This window comes from Rhinoderma darwinii (assembly GCF_050947455.1).
Source record: "Rhinoderma darwinii isolate aRhiDar2 chromosome 5 unlocalized genomic scaffold, aRhiDar2.hap1 SUPER_5_unloc_35, whole genome shotgun sequence".
NCBI lineage: Eukaryota > Metazoa > Chordata > Amphibia > Anura > Rhinodermatidae > Rhinoderma > Rhinoderma darwinii.
This window is the reverse complement of record NW_027461793.1, coordinates 478,778-497,356: the sequence shown is the minus strand read 5'-3', so window position 1 is coordinate 497,356 and position 18,579 is coordinate 478,778. Positions and strand designations below refer to the sequence as shown.

The 18,579-nt window shown below is 47.9% G+C and overlaps 12 non-coding genes across 12 annotated transcripts; all 12 read left to right on the top strand.

Annotated features, from left to right (window-relative positions):
* The first annotated feature begins 953 nt into the window (after positions 1 to 953).
* On the top strand, positions 954 to 1,144 carry LOC142691003 (U2 spliceosomal RNA). The gene has a single exon (XR_012859670.1). It is a non-coding gene; the product is annotated as a U2 spliceosomal RNA (small nuclear RNA).
* A 1,299-nt stretch (positions 1,145 to 2,443) lies between these two features.
* On the top strand, positions 2,444 to 2,634 carry LOC142691002 (U2 spliceosomal RNA). Its single transcript, XR_012859669.1, has one exon. It is a non-coding gene; the product is annotated as a U2 spliceosomal RNA (small nuclear RNA).
* A 1,289-nt stretch (positions 2,635 to 3,923) lies between these two features.
* On the top strand, positions 3,924 to 4,114 carry LOC142691000 (U2 spliceosomal RNA). The gene has a single exon (XR_012859667.1). It is a non-coding gene; the product is annotated as a U2 spliceosomal RNA (small nuclear RNA).
* Positions 4,115 to 5,410: 1,296 nt separating this feature from the next.
* Positions 5,411 to 5,601, top strand: LOC142690999 (U2 spliceosomal RNA). The gene has a single exon (XR_012859666.1). It is a non-coding gene; the product is annotated as a U2 spliceosomal RNA (small nuclear RNA).
* A 1,288-nt stretch (positions 5,602 to 6,889) lies between these two features.
* On the top strand, positions 6,890 to 7,080 carry LOC142690998 (U2 spliceosomal RNA). Its single transcript, XR_012859665.1, has one exon. It is a non-coding gene; the product is annotated as a U2 spliceosomal RNA (small nuclear RNA).
* A 1,280-nt stretch (positions 7,081 to 8,360) lies between these two features.
* Positions 8,361 to 8,551, top strand: LOC142690997 (U2 spliceosomal RNA). Its single transcript, XR_012859664.1, has one exon. It is a non-coding gene; the product is annotated as a U2 spliceosomal RNA (small nuclear RNA).
* Positions 8,552 to 9,835: 1,284 nt separating this feature from the next.
* Positions 9,836 to 10,026, top strand: LOC142690995 (U2 spliceosomal RNA). The gene has a single exon (XR_012859663.1). It is a non-coding gene; the product is annotated as a U2 spliceosomal RNA (small nuclear RNA).
* A 1,280-nt stretch (positions 10,027 to 11,306) lies between these two features.
* LOC142690994 (U2 spliceosomal RNA) lies at positions 11,307 to 11,497 on the top strand. Its single transcript, XR_012859662.1, has one exon. It is a non-coding gene; the product is annotated as a U2 spliceosomal RNA (small nuclear RNA).
* Positions 11,498 to 12,777: 1,280 nt separating this feature from the next.
* LOC142690993 (U2 spliceosomal RNA) lies at positions 12,778 to 12,968 on the top strand. Its single transcript, XR_012859661.1, has one exon. It is a non-coding gene; the product is annotated as a U2 spliceosomal RNA (small nuclear RNA).
* A 1,304-nt stretch (positions 12,969 to 14,272) lies between these two features.
* LOC142690992 (U2 spliceosomal RNA) lies at positions 14,273 to 14,463 on the top strand. The gene has a single exon (XR_012859660.1). It is a non-coding gene; the product is annotated as a U2 spliceosomal RNA (small nuclear RNA).
* A 1,284-nt stretch (positions 14,464 to 15,747) lies between these two features.
* Positions 15,748 to 15,938, top strand: LOC142690991 (U2 spliceosomal RNA). Its single transcript, XR_012859659.1, has one exon. It is a non-coding gene; the product is annotated as a U2 spliceosomal RNA (small nuclear RNA).
* Positions 15,939 to 17,210: 1,272 nt separating this feature from the next.
* LOC142690990 (U2 spliceosomal RNA) lies at positions 17,211 to 17,401 on the top strand. Its single transcript, XR_012859658.1, has one exon. It is a non-coding gene; the product is annotated as a U2 spliceosomal RNA (small nuclear RNA).
* The last annotated feature ends 1,178 nt before the right edge of the window (positions 17,402 to 18,579 follow it).

Below are 18,579 nucleotides of genomic sequence, written 5' to 3'. Positions count from 1 at the left end.
ATTGATTGATTGATGCAGCACAACAGTCAAATAGTGGAGTGGAGTAGGGGAACAGCAAACAGCCAATAAAGCAGCCCGCCCGCTCGCCTGCCCGCCACAATGGACCTACCTGTGTACACTAGATGGATGTGATGGAATGTACTGTCGTCCCTACATTTCAAGAAGAAGTAAGAATTGCAGTTGCAACAAAGCCTTGCTTGCCTACAAAGAGAGCAGCAATTTGGATTTGTTACTATGTTACCTAGAAGAATAACAAACTGTGCAAGGATGGAGGTTGTAGGAGCAAGGAGAAGTTGTCTGTAAAGTTGGTGGATGCCTATTTTCCATTTTGCAGTCCCTTGTCTCCCTCTTGTGGCCTCCTGGAGGCAACTAGCTGTGCAAAAAAAAGACAGCCTGGCGGCCGGCTGTTGCAGTGTTGCCCTCTCAGGCAACACTGAGTGACTGACTGAGCCTCACCGTCTTATATAAAGTTCAGACGGAACTTTGCACGTGTCATAGTGGAGCCCTCAGGATTCCAGAGCCAGCTTTCTGACATCATAATGGGGCCTCAGAGATAAAAGCCTGGGCCCAGGCAGTGTTGGTCAGTGCTGCTCAGCAGGCAGCACTGGACTGGACTGGATTACAGCTGATACAAGGTGTGAAGGAACAAGGGGTGGCTGTGGGCATGCACTTGCTGCCGCTGCCAGTGTTTATCTGCATGGCAGCAGGGCATTTGGGCGTTGCCAGGAAGGCGTTTTTATGTAGATTCCTCCTCTTTCAGCACTGCATTGTGGTGCAAGCAAAAGAAGCAAATCCTGTCTGGCTTCCTCTCCGGCCTTTATTCACCTCCCGTGTAGCTGTGAGTGTGTGAGCCTGCAGGGCCCCATGGAATTGCCTAGAAGTAGGCTGAATCGCTGCAAGGGCTGAACAGCAGTATCGGGCAGGCTCGGGCAACGCGCGGCCCGTTCGGGGTTATCGCTTCTCGGCCTTTTGGCTAAGATCAAGTGTAGTATCTGTTCTTATCAGTTTAATATCTGATACGTCCCCTATCTGGGGACCATATATTAAATGGATTTTTAGAACAGGGAGATGGAAATAGAGCTTGCTCTGTCCACTCCACGCATTGACCTGGTATTGCAGTATTTCCAGGACCGGTGCACCCTTTCCTTATGTGTTGACTAAAAGCAGATTCCAAAAGTGTTTTTTGTCTTTGCTATTGTTTCTGTCTTTCTGAAGGGATCTCCCCTTTTAATCCCATTATTTCAACACCTGTTGGACAATGCATGAGTGATAATGAGCTCATTGATTAAATGCAATTAATGAATAGATTGCCACCTCTTGTTGTGTGTCGTCTGTGTTTCTGTGTTTCCGGCATTTCACATTGGAACACCTCATTCACCTTCCTTGTCTTCTCTCCGCCCTCCCTTTTAGGTAAGTTAAAGAGCTGCACCTGAGCCAGCCACTGATGATTGATTGATTGATTGATTGATTGATTGATTGATTGATTGATTGATTGATTGATTGATGCAGCACAACAGTCAAATAGTGGAGTGGAGTAGGGGAACAGCAAACAGCCAATAAAGCAGCCCGCCCGCTCGCCTGCCCGCCACAATGGACCTACCTGTGTACACTAGATGGATGTGATGGAATGTACTGTCGTCCCTACATTTCAAGAAGAAGTAAGAATTGCAGTTGCAACAAAGCCTTGCTTGCCTACAAAGAGAGCAGCAATTTGGATTTGTTACTATGTTACCTAGAAGAATAACAAACTGTGCAAGGATGGAGGTTGTAGGAGCAAGGAGAAGTTGTCTGTAAAGTTGGTGGATGCCTATTTTCCATTTTGCAGTCCCTTGTCTCCCTCTTGTGGCCTCCTGGAGGCAACTAGCTGTGCAAAAAAAAGACAGCCTGGCGGCCGGCTGTTGCAGTGTTGCCCTCTCAGGCAACACTGAGTGACTGACTGAGCCTCACCGTCTTATATAAAGTTCAGACGGAACTTTGCACGTGTCATAGTGGAGCCCTCAGGATTCCAGAGCCAGCTTTCTGACATCATAATGGGGCCTCAGAGATAAAAGCCTGGGCCCAGGCAGTGTTGGTCAGTGCTGCTCAGCAGGCAGCACTGGACTGGACTGGATTACAGCTGATACAAGGTGTGAAGGAACAAGGGGTGGCTGTGGGCATGCACTTGCTGCCGCTGCCAGTGTTTATCTGCATGGCAGCAGGGCATTTGGGCGTTGCCAGGAAGGCGTTTTTATGTAGATTCCTCCTCTTTCAGCACTGCATTGTGGTGCAAGCAAAAGAAGCAAATCCTGTCTGGCTTCCTCTCCGGCCTTTATTCACCTCCCGTGTAGCTGTGAGTGTGTGAGCCTGCAGGGCCCCATGGAATTGCCTAGAAGTAGGCTGAATCGCTGCAAGGGCTGAACAGCAGTATCGGGCAGGCTCGGGCAACGCGCGGCCCGTTCGGGTTATCGCTTCTCGGCCTTTTGGCTAAGATCAAGTGTAGTATCTGTTCTTATCAGTTTAATATCTGATACGTCCCCTATCTGGGGACCATATATTAAATGGATTTTTAGAACAGGGAGATGGAAATAGAGCTTGCTCTGTCCACTCCACGCATTGACCTGGTATTGCAGTATTTCCAGGACCGGTGCACCCTTTCCTTATGTGTTGACTAAAAGCAGATTCCAAAAGTGTTTTTTGTCTTTGCTATTGTTTCTGTCTTTCTGAAGGGATCTCCCCTTTTAATCCCATTATTTCAACACCTGTTGGACAATGCATGAGTGATAATGAGCTCATTGATTAAATGCAATTAATGAATAGATTGCCACCTCTTGTTGTGTGTCGTCTGTGTTTCTGTGTTTCCGGCATTTCACATTGGAACACCTCATTCACCTTCCTTGTCTTCTCTCCGCCCTCCCTTTTAGGTAAGTTAAAGAGCTGCACCTGAGCCAGCCACTGATTGATTGATTGATTGATTGATTGATTGATTGATTGATTGATTGATTGATGCAGCACAACAGTCAAATAGTGGAGTGGAGTAGGGGAACAGCAAACAGCCAATAAAGCAGCCCGCCCGCTCGCCTGCCCGCCACAATGGACCTACCTGTGTACACTAGATGGATGTGATGGAATGTACTGTCGTCCCTACATTTCAAGAAGAAGTAAGAATTGCAGTTGCAACAAAGCCTTGCTTGCCTACAAAGAGAGCAGCAATTTGGATTTGTTACTATGTTACCTAGAAGAATAACAAACTGTGCAAGGATGGAGGTTGTAGGAGCAAGGAGAAGTTGTCTGTAAAGTTGGTGGATGCCTATTTTCCATTTTGCAGTCCCTTGTCTCCCTCTTGTGGCCTCCTGGAGGCAACTAGCTGTGCAAAAAAAAGACAGCCTGGCGGCCGGCTGTTGCAGTGTTGCCCTCTCAGGCAACACTGAGTGACTGACTGAGCCTCACCGTCTTATATAAAGTTCAGACGGAACTTTGCACGTGTCATAGTGGAGCCCTCAGGATTCCAGAGCCAGCTTTCTGACATCATAATGGGGCCTCAGAGATAAAAGCCTGGGCCCAGGCAGTGTTGGTCAGTGCTGCTCAGCAGGCAGCACTGGACTGGACTGGATTACAGCTGATACAAGGTGTGAAGGAACAAGGGGTGGCTGTGGGCATGCACTTGCTGCCGCTGCCAGTGTTTATCTGCATGGCAGCAGGGCATTTGGGCGTTGCCAGGAAGGCGTTTTTATGTAGATTCCTCCTCTTTCAGCACTGCATTGTGGTGCAAGCAAAAGAAGCAAATCCTGTCTGGCTTCCTCTCCGGCCTTTATTCACCTCCCGTGTAGCTGTGAGTGTGTGAGCCTGCAGGGCCCCATGGAATTGCCTAGAAGTAGGCTGAATCGCTGCAAGGGCTGAACAGCAGTATCGGGCAGGCTCGGGCAACGCGCGGCCCGTTCGGGGTTATCGCTTCTCGGCCTTTTGGCTAAGATCAAGTGTAGTATCTGTTCTTATCAGTTTAATATCTGATACGTCCCCTATCTGGGGACCATATATTAAATGGATTTTTAGAACAGGGAGATGGAAATAGAGCTTGCTCTGTCCACTCCACGCATTGACCTGGTATTGCAGTATTTCCAGGACCGGTGCACCCTTTCCTTATGTGTTGACTAAAAGCAGATTCCAAAAGTGTTTTTTGTCTTTGCTATTGTTTCTGTCTTTCTGAAGGGATCTCCCCTTTTAATCCCATTATTTCAACACCTGTTGGACAATGCATGAGTGATAATGAGCTCATTGATTAAATGCAATTAATGAATAGATTGCCACCTCTTGTTGTGTGTCGTCTGTGTTTCTGTGTTTCCGGCATTTCACATTGGAACACCTCATTCACCTTCCTTGTCTTCTCTCCGCCCTCCCTTTTAGGTAAGTTAAAGAGCTGCACCTGAGCCAGCCACTGATTGATTGATTGATTGATTGATTGATTGATTGATTGATTGATTGATTGATTGATTGATGCAGCACAACAGTCAAATAGTGGAGTGGAGTAGGGGAACAGCAAACAGCCAATAAAGCAGCCCGCCCGCTCGCCTGCCCGCCACAATGGACCTACCTGTGTACACTAGATGGATGTGATGGAATGTACTGTCGTCCCTACATTTCAAGAAGAAGTAAGAATTGCAGTTGCAACAAAGCCTTGCTTGCCTACAAAGAGAGCAGCAATTTGGATTTGTTACTATGTTACCTAGAAGAATAACAAACTGTGCAAGGATGGAGGTTGTAGGAGCAAGGAGAAGTTGTCTGTAAAGTTGGTGGATGCCTATTTTCCATTTTGCAGTCCCTTGTCTCCCTCTTGTGGCCTCCTGGAGGCAACTAGCTGTGCAAAAAAAAGACAGCCTGGCGGCCGGCTGTTGCAGTGTTGCCCTCTCAGGCAACACTGAGTGACTGACTGAGCCTCACCGTCTTATATAAAGTTCAGACGGAACTTTGCACGTGTCATAGTGGAGCCCTCAGGATTCCAGAGCCAGCTTTCTGACATCATAATGGGGCCTCAGAGATAAAAGCCTGGGCCCAGGCAGTGTTGGTCAGTGCTGCTCAGCAGGCAGCACTGGACTGGACTGGATTACAGCTGATACAAGGTGTGAAGGAACAAGGGGTGGCTGTGGGCATGCACTTGCTGCCGCTGCCAGTGTTTATCTGCATGGCAGCAGGGCATTTGGGCGTTGCCAGGAAGGCGTTTTTATGTAGATTCCTCCTCTTTCAGCACTGCATTGTGGTGCAAGCAAAAGAAGCAAATCCTGTCTGGCTTCCTCTCCGGCCTTTATTCACCTCCCGTGTAGCTGTGAGTGTGTGAGCCTGCAGGGCCCCATGGAATTGCCTAGAAGTAGGCTGAATCGCTGCAAGGGCTGAACAGCAGTATCGGGCAGGCTCGGGCAACGCGCGGCCCGTTCGGGTTATCGCTTCTCGGCCTTTTGGCTAAGATCAAGTGTAGTATCTGTTCTTATCAGTTTAATATCTGATACGTCCCCTATCTGGGGACCATATATTAAATGGATTTTTAGAACAGGGAGATGGAAATAGAGCTTGCTCTGTCCACTCCACGCATTGACCTGGTATTGCAGTATTTCCAGGACCGGTGCACCCTTTCCTTATGTGTTGACTAAAAGCAGATTCCAAAAGTGTTTTTTGTCTTTGCTATTGTTTCTGTCTTTCTGAAGGGATCTCCCCTTTTAATCCCATTATTTCAACACCTGTTGGACAATGCATGAGTGATAATGAGCTCATTGATTAAATGCAATTAATGAATAGATTGCCACCTCTTGTTGTGTGTCGTCTGTGTTTCTGTGTTTCCGGCATTTCACATTGGAACACCTCATTCACCTTCCTTGTCTTCTCTCCGCCCTCCCTTTTAGGTAAGTTAAAGAGCTGCACCTGAGCCAGCCACTGATTGATTGATTGATTGATTGATTGATTGATTGATTGATTGATTGATTGATGCAGCACAACAGTCAAATAGTGGAGTGGAGTAGGGGAACAGCAAACAGCCAATAAAGCAGCCCGCCCGCTCGCCTGCCCGCCACAATGGACCTACCTGTGTACACTAGATGGATGTGATGGAATGTACTGTCGTCCCTACATTTCAAGAAGAAGTAAGAATTGCAGTTGCAACAAAGCCTTGCTTGCCTACAAAGAGAGCAGCAATTTGGATTTGTTACTATGTTACCTAGAAGAATAACAAACTGTGCAAGGATGGAGGTTGTAGGAGCAAGGAGAAGTTGTCTGTAAAGTTGGTGGATGCCTATTTTCCATTTTGCAGTCCCTTGTCTCCCTCTTGTGGCCTCCTGGAGGCAACTAGCTGTGCAAAAAAAAGACAGCCTGGCGGCCGGCTGTTGCAGTGTTGCCCTCTCAGGCAACACTGAGTGACTGACTGAGCCTCACCGTCTTATATAAAGTTCAGACGGAACTTTGCACGTGTCATAGTGGAGCCCTCAGGATTCCAGAGCCAGCTTTCTGACATCATAATGGGGCCTCAGAGATAAAAGCCTGGGCCCAGGCAGTGTTGGTCAGTGCTGCTCAGCAGGCAGCACTGGACTGGACTGGATTACAGCTGATACAAGGTGTGAAGGAACAAGGGGTGGCTGTGGGCATGCACTTGCTGCCGCTGCCAGTGTTTATCTGCATGGCAGCAGGGCATTTGGGCGTTGCCAGGAAGGCGTTTTTATGTAGATTCCTCCTCTTTCAGCACTGCATTGTGGTGCAAGCAAAATAAGCAAATCCTGTCTGGCTTCCTCTCCGGCCTTTATTCACCTCCCGTGTAGCTGTGAGTGTGTGAGCCTGCAGGGCCCCATGGAATTGCCTAGAAGTAGGCTGAATCGCTGCAAGGGCTGAACAGCAGTATCGGGCAGGCTCGGGCAACGCGCGGCCCGTTCGGGTTATCGCTTCTCGGCCTTTTGGCTAAGATCAAGTGTAGTATCTGTTCTTATCAGTTTAATATCTGATACGTCCCCTATCTGGGGACCATATATTAAATGGATTTTTAGAACAGGGAGATGGAAATAGAGCTTGCTCTGTCCACTCCACGCATTGACCTGGTATTGCAGTATTTCCAGGACCGGTGCACCCTTTCCTTATGTGTTGACTAAAAGCAGATTCCAAAAGTGTTTTTTGTCTTTGCTATTGTTTCTGTCTTTCTGAAGGGATCTCCCCTTTTAATCCCATTATTTCAACACCTGTTGGACAATGCATGAGTGATAATGAGCTCATTGATTAAATGCAATTAATGAATAGATTGCCACCTCTTGTTGTGTGTCGTCTGTGTTTCTGTGTTTCCGGCATTTCACATTGGAACACCTCATTCACCTTCCTTGTCTTCTCTCCGCCCTCCCTTTTAGGTAAGTTAAAGAGCTGCACCTGAGCCAGCCACTGATTGATTGATTGATTGATTGATTGATTGATTGATTGATTGATGCAGCACAACAGTCAAATAGTGGAGTGGAGTAGGGGAACAGCAAACAGCCAATAAAGCAGCCCGCCCGCTCGCCTGCCCGCCACAATGGACCTACCTGTGTACACTAGATGGATGTGATGGAATGTACTGTCGTCCATACATTTCAAGAAGAAGTAAAAATTGCAGTTGCAACAAAGCCTTGCTTGCCTACAAAGAGAGCAGCAATTTGGATTTGTTACTATGTTACCTAGAAGAATAACAAACTGTGCAAGGATGGAGGTTGTAGGAGCAAGGAGAAGTTGTCTGTAAAGTTGGTGGATGCCTATTTTCCATTTTGCAGTCCCTTGTCTCCCTCTTGTGGCCTCCTGGAGGCAACTAGCTGTGCAAAAAAAAGACAGCCTGGCGGCCGGCTGTTGCAGTGTTGCCCTCTCAGGCAACACTGAGTGACTGACTGAGCCTCACCGTCTTATATAAAGTTCAGACGGAACTTTGCACGTGTCATAGTGGAGCCCTCAGGATTCCAGAGCCAGCTTTCTGACATCATAATGGGGCCTCAGAGATAAAAGCCTGGGCCCAGGCAGTGTTGGTCAGTGCTGCTCAGCAGGCAGCACTGGACTGGACTGGATTACAGCTGATACAAGGTGTGAAGGAACAAGGGGTGGCTGTGGGCATGCACTTGCTGCCGCTGCCAGTGTTTATCTGCATGGCAGCAGGGCATTTGGGCGTTGCCAGGAAGGCGTTTTTATGTAGATTCCTCCTCTTTCAGCACTGCATTGTGGTGCAAGCAAAATAAGCAAATCCTGTCTGGCTTCCTCTCCGGCCTTTATTCACCTCCCGTGTAGCTGTGAGTGTGTGAGCCTGCAGGGCCCCATGGAATTGCCTAGAAGTAGGCTGAATCGCTGCAAGGGCTGAACAGCAGTATCGGGCAGGCTCGGGCAACGCGCGGCCCGTTCGGGTTATCGCTTCTCGGCCTTTTGGCTAAGATCAAGTGTAGTATCTGTTCTTATCAGTTTAATATCTGATACGTCCCCTATCTGGGGACCATATATTAAATGGATTTTTAGAACAGGGAGATGGAAATAGAGCTTGCTCTGTCCACTCCACGCATTGACCTGGTATTGCAGTATTTCCAGGACCGGTGCACCCTTTCCTTATGTGTTGACTAAAAGCAGATTCCAAAAGTGTTTTTTGTCTTTGCTATTGTTTCTGTCTTTCTGAAGGGATCTCCCCTTTTAATCCCATTATTTCAACACCTGTTGGACAATGCATGAGTGATAATGAGCTCATTGATTAAATGCAATTAATGAATAGATTGCCACCTCTTGTTGTGTGTCGTCTGTGTTTCTGTGTTTCCGGCATTTCACATTGGAACACCTCATTCACCTTCCTTGTCTTCTCTCCGCCCTCCCTTTTAGGTAAGTTAAAGAGCTGCACCTGAGCCAGCCACTGATTGATTGATTGATTGATTGATTGATTGATTGATTGATTGATTGATGCAGCACAACAGTCAAATAGTGGAGTGGAGTAGGGGAACAGCAAACAGCCAATAAAGCAGCCCGCCCGCTCGCCTGCCCGCCACAATGGACCTACCTGTGTACACTAGATGGATGTGATGGAATGTACTGTCGTCCCTACATTTCAAGAAGAAGTAAGAATTGCAGTTGCAACAAAGCCTTGCTTGCCTACAAAGAGAGCAGCAATTTGGATTTGTTACTATGTTACCTAGAAGAATAACAAACTGTGCAAGGATGGAGGTTGTAGGAGCAAGGAGAAGTTGTCTGTAAAGTTGGTGGATGCCTATTTTCCATTTTGCAGTCCCTTGTCTCCCTCTTGTGGCCTCCTGGAGGCAACTAGCTGTGCAAAAAAAAGACAGCCTGGCGGCCGGCTGTTGCAGTGTTGCCCTCTCAGGCAACACTGAGTGACTGACTGAGCCTCACCGTCTTATATAAAGTTCAGACGGAACTTTGCACGTGTCATAGTGGAGCCCTCAGGATTCCAGAGCCAGCTTTCTGACATCATAATGGGGCCTCAGAGATAAAAGCCTGGGCCCAGGCAGTGTTGGTCAGTGCTGCTCAGCAGGCAGCACTGGACTGGACTGGATTACAGCTGATACAAGGTGTGAAGGAACAAGGGGTGGCTGTGGGCATGCACTTGCTGCCGCTGCCAGTGTTTATCTGCATGGCAGCAGGGCATTTGGGCGTTGCCAGGAAGGCGTTTTTATGTAGATTCCTCCTCTTTCAGCACTGCATTGTGGTGCAAGCAAAAGAAGCAAATCCTGTCTGGCTTCCTCTCCGGCCTTTATTCACCTCCCGTGTAGCTGTGAGTGTGTGAGCCTGCAGGGCCCCATGGAATTGCCTAGAAGTAGGCTGAATCGCTGCAAGGGCTGAACAGCAGTATCGGGCAGGCTCGGGCAACGCGCGGCCCGTTCGGGTTATCGCTTCTCGGCCTTTTGGCTAAGATCAAGTGTAGTATCTGTTCTTATCAGTTTAATATCTGATACGTCCCCTATCTGGGGACCATATATTAAATGGATTTTTAGAACAGGGAGATGGAAATAGAGCTTGCTCTGTCCACTCCACGCATTGACCTGGTATTGCAGTATTTCCAGGACCGGTGCACCCTTTCCTTATGTGTTGACTAAAAGCAGATTCCAAAAGTGTTTTTTGTCTTTGCTATTGTTTCTGTCTTTCTGAAGGGATCTCCCCTTTTAATCCCATTATTTCAACACCTGTTGGACAATGCATGAGTGATAATGAGCTCATTGATTAAATGCAATTAATGAATAGATTGCCACCTCTTGTTGTGTGTCGTCTGTGTTTCTGTGTTTCCGGCATTTCACATTGGAACACCTCATTCACCTTCCTTGTCTTCTCTCCGCCCTCCCTTTTAGGTAAGTTAAAGAGCTGCACCTGAGCCAGCCACTGATTGATTGATTGATTGATTGATTGATTGATTGATTGATTGATGCAGCACAACAGTCAAATAGTGGAGTGGAGTAGGGGAACAGCAAACAGCCAATAAAGCAGCCCGCCCGCTCGCCTGCCCGCCACAATGGACCTACCTGTGTACACTAGATGGATGTGATGGAATGTACTGTCGTCCCTACATTTCAAGAAGAAGTAAGAATTGCAGTTGCAACAAAGCCTTGCTTGCCTACAAAGAGAGCAGCAATTTGGATTTGTTACTATGTTACCTAGAAGAATAACAAACTGTGCAAGGATGGAGGTTGTAGGAGCAAGGAGAAGTTGTCTGTAAAGTTGGTGGATGCCTATTTTCCATTTTGCAGTCCCTTGTCTCCCTCTTGTGGCCTCCTGGAGGCAACTAGCTGTGCAAAAAAAAGACAGCCTGGCGGCCGGCTGTTGCAGTGTTGCCCTCTCAGGCAACACTGAGTGACTGACTGAGCCTCACCGTCTTATATAAAGTTCAGACGGAACTTTGCACGTGTCATAGTGGAGCCCTCAGGATTCCAGAGCCAGCTTTCTGACATCATAATGGGGCCTCAGAGATAAAAGCCTGGGCCCAGGCAGTGTTGGTCAGTGCTGCTCAGCAGGCAGCACTGGACTGGACTGGATTACAGCTGATACAAGGTGTGAAGGAACAAGGGGTGGCTGTGGGCATGCACTTGCTGCCGCTGCCAGTGTTTATCTGCATGGCAGCAGGGCATTTGGGCGTTGCCAGGAAGGCGTTTTTATGTAGATTCCTCCTCTTTCAGCACTGCATTGTGGTGCAAGCAAAAGAAGCAAATCCTGTCTGGCTTCCTCTCCGGCCTTTATTCACCTCCCGTGTAGCTGTGAGTGTGTGAGCCTGCAGGGCCCCATGGAATTGCCTAGAAGTAGGCTGAATCGCTGCAAGGGCTGAACAGCAGTATCGGGCAGGCTCGGGCAACGCGCGGCCCGTTCGGGTTATCGCTTCTCGGCCTTTTGGCTAAGATCAAGTGTAGTATCTGTTCTTATCAGTTTAATATCTGATACGTCCCCTATCTGGGGACCATATATTAAATGGATTTTTAGAACAGGGAGATGGAAATAGAGCTTGCTCTGTCCACTCCACGCATTGACCTGGTATTGCAGTATTTCCAGGACCGGTGCACCCTTTCCTTATGTGTTGACTAAAAGCAGATTCCAAAAGTGTTTTTTGTCTTTGCTATTGTTTCTGTCTTTCTGAAGGGATCTCCCCTTTTAATCCCATTATTTCAACACCTGTTGGACAATGCATGAGTGATAATGAGCTCATTGATTAAATGCAATTAATGAATAGATTGCCACCTCTTGTTGTGTGTCGTCTGTGTTTCTGTGTTTCCGGCATTTCACATTGGAACACCTCATTCACCTTCCTTGTCTTCTCTCCGCCCTCCCTTTTAGGTAAGTTAAAGAGCTGCACCTGAGCCAGCCACTGATTGATTGATTGATTGATTGATTGATTGATTGATTGATTGATGCAGCACAACAGTCAAATAGTGGAGTGGAGTAGGGGAACAGCAAACAGCCAATAAAGCAGCCCGCCCGCTCGCCTGCCCGCCACAATGGACCTACCTGTGTACACTAGATGGATGTGATGGAATGTACTGTCGTCCCTACATTTCAAGAAGAAGTAAGAATTGCAGTTGCAACAAAGCCTTGCTTGCCTACAAAGAGAGCAGCAATTTGGATTTGTTACTATGTTACCTAGAAGAATAACAAACTGTGCAAGGATGGAGGTTGTAGGAGCAAGGAGAAGTTGTCTGTAAAGTTGGTGGATGCCTATTTTCCATTTTGCAGTCCCTTGTCTCCCTCTTGTGGCCTCCTGGAGGCAACTAGCTGTGCAAAAAAAAGACAGCCTGGCGGCCGGCTGTTGCAGTGTTGCCCTCTCAGGCAACACTGAGTGACTGACTGAGCCTCACCGTCTTATATAAAGTTCAGACGGAACTTTGCACGTGTCATAGTGGAGCCCTCAGGATTCCAGAGCCAGCTTTCTGACATCATAATGGGGCCTCAGAGATAAAAGCCTGGGCCCAGGCAGTGTTGGTCAGTGCTGCTCAGCAGGCAGCACTGGACTGGACTGGATTACAGCTGATACAAGGTGTGAAGGAACAAGGGGTGGCTGTGGGCATGCACTTGCTGCCGCTGCCAGTGTTTATCTGCATGGCAGCAGGGCATTTGGGCGTTGCCAGGAAGGCGTTTTTATGTAGATTCCTCCTCTTTCAGCACTGCATTGTGGTGCAAGCAAAAGAAGCAAATCCTGTCTGGCTTCCTCTCCGGCCTTTATTCACCTCCCGTGTAGCTGTGAGTGTGTGAGCCTGCAGGGCCCCATGGAATTGCCTAGAAGTAGGCTGAATCGCTGCAAGGGCTGAACAGCAGTATCGGGCAGGCTCGGGCAACGCGCGGCCCGTTCGGGTTATCGCTTCTCGGCCTTTTGGCTAAGATCAAGTGTAGTATCTGTTCTTATCAGTTTAATATCTGATACGTCCCCTATCTGGGGACCATATATTAAATGGATTTTTAGAACAGGGAGATGGAAATAGAGCTTGCTCTGTCCACTCCACGCATTGACCTGGTATTGCAGTATTTCCAGGACCGGTGCACCCTTTCCTTATGTGTTGACTAAAAGCAGATTCCAAAAGTGTTTTTTGTCTTTGCTATTGTTTCTGTCTTTCTGAAGGGATCTCCCCTTTTAATCCCATTATTTCAACACCTGTTGGACAATGCATGAGTGATAATGAGCTCATTGATTAAATGCAATTAATGAATAGATTGCCACCTCTTGTTGTGTGTCGTCTGTGTTTCTGTGTTTCCGGCATTTCACATTGGAACACCTCATTCACCTTCCTTGTCTTCTCTCCGCCCTCCCTTTTAGGTAAGTTAAAGAGCTGCACCTGAGCCAGCCACTGATTGATTGATTGATTGATTGATTGATTGATTGATTGATTGATTGATTGATTGATTGATTGATTGATGCAGCACAACAGTCAAATAGTGGAGTGGAGTAGGGGAACAGCAAACAGCCAATAAAGCAGCCCGCCCGCTCGCCTGCCCGCCACAATGGACCTACCTGTGTACACTAGATGGATGTGATGGAATGTACTGTCGTCCCTACATTTCAAGAAGAAGTAAGAATTGCAGTTGCAACAAAGCCTTGCTTGCCTACAAAGAGAGCAGCAATTTGGATTTGTTACTATGTTACCTAGAAGAATAACAAACTGTGCAAGGATGGAGGTTGTAGGAGCAAGGAGAAGTTGTCTGTAAAGTTGGTGGATGCCTATTTTCCATTTTGCAGTCCCTTGTCTCCCTCTTGTGGCCTCCTGGAGGCAACTAGCTGTGCAAAAAAAAGACAGCCTGGCGGCCGGCTGTTGCAGTGTTGCCCTCTCAGGCAACACTGAGTGACTGACTGAGCCTCACCGTCTTATATAAAGTTCAGACGGAACTTTGCACGTGTCATAGTGGAGCCCTCAGGATTCCAGAGCCAGCTTTCTGACATCATAATGGGGCCTCAGAGATAAAAGCCTGGGCCCAGGCAGTGTTGGTCAGTGCTGCTCAGCAGGCAGCACTGGACTGGACTGGATTACAGCTGATACAAGGTGTGAAGGAACAAGGGGTGGCTGTGGGCATGCACTTGCTGCCGCTGCCAGTGTTTATCTGCATGGCAGCAGGGCATTTGGGCGTTGCCAGGAAGGCGTTTTTATGTAGATTCCTCCTCTTTCAGCACTGCATTGTGGTGCAAGCAAAAGAAGCAAATCCTGTCTGGCTTCCTCTCCGGCCTTTATTCACCTCCCGTGTAGCTGTGAGTGTGTGAGCCTGCTGGGCCCCATGGAATTGCCTAGAAGTAGGCTGAATCGCTGCAAGGGCTGAACAGCAGTATCGGGCAGGCTCGGGCAACGCGCGGCCCGTTCGGGTTATCGCTTCTCGGCCTTTTGGCTAAGATCAAGTGTAGTATCTGTTCTTATCAGTTTAATATCTGATACGTCCCCTATCTGGGGACCATATATTAAATGGATTTTTAGAACAGGGAGATGGAAATAGAGCTTGCTCTGTCCACTCCACGCATTGACCTGGTATTGCAGTATTTCCAGGACCGGTGCACCCTTTCCTTATGTGTTGACTAAAAGCAGATTCCAAAAGTGTTTTTTGTCTTTGCTATTGTTTCTGTCTTTCTGAAGGGATCTCCCCTTTTAATCCCATTATTTCAACACCTGTTGGACAATGCATGAGTGATAATGAGCTCATTGATTAAATGCAATTAATGAATAGATTGCCACCTCTTGTTGTGTGTCGTCTGTGTTTCTGTGTTTCCGGCATTTCACATTGGAACACCTCATTCACCTTCCTTGTCTTCTCTCCGCCCTCCCTTTTAGGTAAGTTAAAGAGCTGCACCTGAGCCAGCCACTGATTGATTGATTGATTGATTGATTGATTGATTGATTGATTGATTGATGCAGCACAACAGTCAAATAGTGGAGTGGAGTAGGGGAACAGCAAACAGCCAATAAAGCAGCCCGCCCGCTCGCCTGCCCGCCACAATGGACCTACCTGTGTACACTAGATGGATGTGATGGAATGTACTGTCGTCCCTACATTTCAAGAAGAAGTAAGAATTGCAGTTGCAACAAAGCCTTGCTTGCCTACAAAGAGAGCAGCAATTTGGATTTGTTACTATGTTACCTAGAAGAATAACAAACTGTGCAAGGATGGAGGTTGTAGGAGCAAGGAGAAGTTGTCTGTAAAGTTGGTGGATGCCTATTTTCCATTTTGCAGTCCCTTGTCTCCCTCTTGTGGCCTCCTGGAGGCAACTAGCTGTGCAAAAAAAAGACAGCCTGGCGGCCGGCTGTTGCAGTGTTGCCCTCTCAGGCAACACTGAGTGACTGACTGAGCCTCACCGTCTTATATAAAGTTCAGACGGAACTTTGCACGTGTCATAGTGGAGCCCTCAGGATTCCAGAGCCAGCTTTCTGACATCATAATGGGGCCTCAGAGATAAAAGCCTGGGCCCAGGCAGTGTTGGTCAGTGCTGCTCAGCAGGCAGCACTGGACTGGACTGGATTACAGCTGATACAAGGTGTGAAGGAACAAGGGGTGGCTGTGGGCATGCACTTGCTGCCGCTGCCAGTGTTTATCTGCATGGCAGCAGGGCATTTGGGCGTTGCCAGGAAGGCGTTTTTATGTAGATTCCTCCTCTTTCAGCACTGCATTGTGGTGCAAGCAAAAGAAGCAAATCCTGTCTGGCTTCCTCTCCGGCCTTTATTCACCTCCCGTGTAGCTGTGAGTGTGTGAGCCTGCAGGGCCCCATGGAATTGCCTAGAAGTAGGCTGAATCGCTGCAAGGGCTGAACAGCAGTATCGGGCAGGCTCGGGCAACGCGCGGCCCGTTCGGGTTATCGCTTCTCGGCCTTTTGGCTAAGATCAAGTGTAGTATCTGTTCTTATCAGTTTAATATCTGATACGTCCCCTATCTGGGGACCATATATTAAATGGATTTTTAGAACAGGGAGATGGAAATAGAGCTTGCTCTGTCCACTCCACGCATTGACCTGGTATTGCAGTATTTCCAGGACCGGTGCACCCTTTCCTTATGTGTTGACTAAAAGCAGATTCCAAAAGTGTTTTTTGTCTTTGCTATTGTTTCTGTATTTCTGAAGGGATCTCCCCTTTTAATCCCATTATTTCAACACCTGTTGGACAATGCATGAGTGATAATGAGCTCATTGATTAAATGCAATTAATGAATAGATTGCCACCTCTTGTTGTGTGTCGTCTGTGTTTCTGTGTTTCCGGCATTTCACATTGGAACACCTCATTCACCTTCCTTGTCTTCTCTCCGCCCTCCCTTTTAGGTAAGTTAAAGAGCTGCACCTGAGCCAGCCACTGATTGATTGATTGATTGATTGATTGATTGATTGATGCAGCACAACAGTCAAATAGTGGAGTGGAGTAGGGGAACAGCAAACAGCCAATAAAGCAGCCCGCCCGCTCGCCTGCCCGCCACAATGGACCTACCTGTGTACACTAGATGGATGTGATGGAATGTACTGTCGTCCCTACATTTCAAGAAGAAGTAAGAATTGCAGTTGCAACAAAGCCTTGCTTGCCTACAAAGAGAGCAGCAATTTGGATTTGTTACTATGTTACCTAGAAGAATAACAAACTGTGCAAGGATGGAGGTTGTAGGAGCAAGGAGAAGTTGTCTGTAAAGTTGGTGGATGCCTATTTTCCATTTTGCAGTCCCTTGTCTCCCTCTTGTGGCCTCCTGGAGGCAACTAGCTGTGCAAAAAAAAGACAGCCTGGCGGCCGGCTGTTGCAGTGTTGCCCTCTCAGGCAACACTGAGTGACTGACTGAGCCTCACCGTCTTATATAAAGTTCAGACGGAACTTTGCACGTGTCATAGTGGAGCCCTCAGGATTCCAGAGCCAGCTTTCTGACATCATAATGGGGCCTCAGAGATAAAAGCCTGGGCCCAGGCAGTGTTGGTCAGTGCTGCTCAGCAGGCAGCACTGGACTGGACTGGATTACAGCTGATACAAGGTGTGAAGGAACAAGGGGTGGCTGTGGGCATGCACTTGCTGCCGCTGCCAGTGTTTATCTGCATGGCAGCAGGGCATTTGGGCGTTGCCAGGAAGGCGTTTTTATGTAGATTCCTCCTCTTTCAGCACTGCATTGTGGTGCAAGCAAAAGAAGCAAATCCTGTCTGGCTTCCTCTCCGGCCTTTATTCACCTCCCGTGTAGCTGTGAGTGTGTGAGCCTGCAGGGCCCCATGGAATTGCCTAGAAGTAGGCTGAATCGCTGCAAGGGCTGAACAGCAGTATCGGGCAGGCTCGGGCAACGCGCGGCCCGTTCGGGTTATCGCTTCTCGGCCTTTTGGCTAAGATCAAGTGTAGTATCTGTTCTTATCAGTTTAATATCTGATACGTCCCCTATCTGGGGACCATATATTAAATGGATTTTTAGAACAGGGAGATGGAAATAGAGCTTGCTCTGTCCACTCCACGCATTGACCTGGTATTGCAGTATTTCCAGGACCGGTGCACCCTTTCCTTATGTGTTGACTAAAAGCAGATTCCAAAAGTGTTTTTTGTCTTTGCTATTGTTTCTGTCTTTCTGAAGGGATCTCCCCTTTTAATCCCATTATTTCAACACCTGTTGGACAATGCATGAGTGATAATGAGCTCATTGATTAAATGCAATTAATGAATAGATTGCCACCTCTTGTTGTGTGTCGTCTGTGTTTCTGTGTTTCCGGCATTTCACATTGGAACACCTCATTCACCTTCCTTGTCTTCTCTCCGCCCTCCCTTTTAGGTAAGTTAAAGAGCTGCACCTGAGCCAGCCACTGATTGATTGATTGATTGATTGATTGATTGATTGATTGATTGATTGATGCAGCACAACAGTCAAATAGTGGAGTGGAGTAGGGGAACAGCAAACAGCCAATAAAGCAGCCCGCCCGCTCGCCTGCCCGCCACAATGGACCTACCTGTGTACACTAGATGGATGTGATGGAATGTACTGTCGTCCCTACATTTCAAGAAGAAGTAAGAATTGCAGTTGCAACAAAGCCTTGCTTGCCTACAAAGAGAGCAGCAATTTGGATTTGTTACTATGTTACCTAGAAGAATAACAAACTGTGCAAGGATGGAGGTTGTAGGAGCAAGGAGAAGTTGTCTGTAAAGTTGGTGGATGCCTATTTTCCATTTTGCAGTCCCTTGTCTCCCTCTTGTGGCCTCCTGGAGGCAACTAGCTGTGCAAAAAAAAGACAGCCTGGCGGCCGGCTGTTGCAGTGTTGCCCTCTCAGGCAACACTGAGTGACTGACTGAGCCTCACCGTCTTATATAAAGTTCAGACGGAACTTTGCACGTGTCATAGTGGAGCCCTCAGGATTCCAGAGCCAGCTTTCTGACATCATAATGGGGCCTCAGAGATAAAAGCCTGGGCCCAGGCAGTGTTGGTCAGTGCTGCTCAGCAGGCAGCACTGGACTGGACTGGATTACAGCTGATACAAGGTGTGAAGGAACAAGGGGTGGCTGTGGGCATGCACTTGCTGCCGCTGCCAGTGTTTATCTGCATGGCAGCAGGGCATTTGGGCGTTGCCAGGAAGGCGTTTTTATGTAGATTCCTCCTCTTTCAGCACTGCATTGTGGTGCAAGCAAAAGAAGCAAATCCTGTCTGGCTTCCTCTCCGGCCTTTATTCACCTCCCGTATAGCTGTGAGTGT